This window comes from Nothoprocta perdicaria, unplaced genomic scaffold, assembly GCF_003342845.1.
Source record: "Nothoprocta perdicaria isolate Ctin4 unplaced genomic scaffold, notPer1 scaffold_334, whole genome shotgun sequence".
NCBI lineage: Eukaryota > Metazoa > Chordata > Aves > Tinamiformes > Tinamidae > Nothoprocta > Nothoprocta perdicaria.
In genome coordinates, this window is record NW_020455571.1 from 571,290 (window position 1) to 573,957 (window position 2,668).

The following is a 2,668-nucleotide window of genomic DNA, read 5'->3' on the forward strand; positions in this document are numbered from 1 at the left end:
AAAGGAGAATTGGGTGCAAATGGGCAGAAAAAGGCTCTGCCGTGTGCCAGGTTAAAGGTCCTCACGCAGCCCCATAGCTCCAGGCAGCAGCTCCTGGAACTGCTGCACCCTGCAGCGCTCATGGGGAGCCGAGCTGGTGTTTCTGTGCGAAGCCCTCCGAGAAGGGCTTCTCCATGGCTCTTTATTTAGACTCAGATGTCCCCAAGACCCCCAGGGACCACGCTGAGGTCACCCATCGCTATGGCAATGCCTGCGAAATGAGCCGGGTGAAGTGGCCCCGGCAAACCCTCCTCGGGGTGACACCCCGCGGGGTGACGCCAACGCTGACCCCCGGCTGCAGCGAGTCCCTCGAGAGCGGAGTTTGGCCCGTGCAAGGAGGACACTGATGTGGCTGGAGGTCGTTTGGGAGCCCTAGGCTGTGGATAGGCCGGGAGCAGAGCTGGGCAGCCCTCCCGTGGCTCCTGGGAGCAGCCTCTGCCGGGGCCAGCAGCTTTCCCTCTTCCTCTGGCACTGCAGAACGGCTGCAGAGGCTCTCCAAGGGCACCAAAGTGGCCCGTCCCCTCCACGGCTGATCCGGGTTTGCAAAGACCCGAAGGACAAAAGTGACATCTCCCTGCCCATTCCCCTGGGAATGTGTCCCACATTTGCTCCCTTGAGCCATTGCATCCATTTGGAGGGATAAGGAAGAAAGGAAGAGAGGGCCAAATCCCTAGGTGCAACATTTATCTACATGAAAAACAGGGACTTATGCATCACTATATGAAATATAGGCTGCTTATACATGTATTTCCATATCTATTCACTCTGGTTTCTGCCTTGCTGGAGTTCCCTGAGCCCATAGCAAGAGTAACTTCTCCCTCACAACATGAAATACCGCTGGCACTGCTGTTCCCCCTTCCAGAAAGTATTTAGAGGGAATTTTCTTATATAATCTTGAGAGCTCATTGTCTCATGCATATTTCATTCTGATTTGCATTTCCCTTTAGAGTTTATTTTTGGTAGGGCCTGAAATAGGAAACGAATCGTTGGCAACGGGTCCGTTTTTATCGCAGCTCTCTGGCCAAGCCAAAACAAATGTGCTGCTTTCCAACCCACCAACTCCTTTTTCAGCTCCGAAAAGCAGGAAGAAATGGGAAGAATATTGATTTTGCAGCTTTGATGGAGGGGGGAAGGACTCCCAGGGTGGGGGTGTCGCTGTTTAGACCACCCAGCCTGAAAGGTGCCTCACAGCTGCTGGGTACTYGGCCCTCCTCATCTAGCACCGGCACTTGAGCTGAGCGTCAAGTCCATCAAAGCATGTCCGAAGGAGGGCAACGAAGCTGGTGCAGGGGCTGGAGGCCAGAGCCTGTGAGGAGCGGCTGGTGGAACTGGGTTATTTGGTGTGGAGAGAGACCTTATCACTCTCTACAGCCACCTGGAAGGAGGCTGCAGTGAGGTGGGGGGTCAACCTCTTCTCCAGAATGACTACGGCTAGGAGGGCAGTGCTTCCCTGGCACTGACCCTGCGGAGTTGGGGAAGCTCCGTCCTTGGAGGCCTCCAAGAGCAGCCTAGGCCAAGCCTTGGTACGGAGCTGGTGACATTCCTGCCTTGCGGCGGTCGTGGGCAGAGCTCAGGGGCAGACTCTTACCCGGAGGCTGGTCAGCCCAGCGGGCTAAGCCTTGGCATTTGCTCCCAGGTGCTGGTGCTGAGGAGCTTCAAGGAGGAGACCCCACTCCTCAGCTCGCCCCATGCAGCCTGCGGGGAGCCCGGGGGCTGCAGATGCACATCCCCTCTCGCTGCACTTGTGGGGACCACGTTTCTCTGTCCCCCGGGGCATGAAAAGCTCCCGTCATCAGAGACATTACCCACTCGGGGGGTGACGGCTCCAACCGTGTGGAGGGCCGGGTGAGGCCGTTGGCTGGGAGGGCAATGGCCGGTCCCGCYGCGCTGCCGCGCTCCATCTCCTGGCCCAGGCCCTTACCCAGCCGGGGAGCAGCAGCAGGAGTGCCGGGACCAGCATCCTGCCCCAGTGCTGCCCCCAGCACGTTGCTGCATCCCCGGTTGCTGAGCACAGGCAGGGGAGGCCTCGTCCGTGCCCACCGACACCAGGGGCCTGACGGAAGCGGGGCCTGACCGTCTCTGTCCCCATGGGTCCGCGCCGCCGAGGATGGGGACGGCGCTGCCTGCAACACGCAGAGACGGCACCGCGTACGGGAGAAATACACTTTTATTAGAAAAGCTTTCTGCAGAGATGCCAGGCTCTGTCGTACCAAACGAATCCGTCCAACTCCACCGTAGCCGGGACAGGGCGTCCAGGCTCGGGCCATGAACAGCGCTCTCCTCGCAGCCGCTGCCGCCGGCAGGAAGAGCCTGGGGCGCGGAGGGGGCATCAGTCGAAACCAGCTCGACCTGGCGCTGCCGGGGCAGCGTGGCCGGGGCGGGACGGCGCCTGCAAGCACGTGACTCCGTTACTGCGGGTTATAACACGGGCACGTCTAGTACAACAAGTGCTGCGTAGGCGGTTCGATAATACTGCTACAAAGGGGGGAGCCGCGCGGGCCCCGGCTCCTCAGCCGGGCTCCGGCAGCGCCTGCTCCGCGCGGGGCTATCCGGGGCACGGCCGGGCGCAGCGTCCCCGGGGCGCGGGCGGCACCGGGCCCAGCGCAGGGGACACACAGAGGTGACGGGG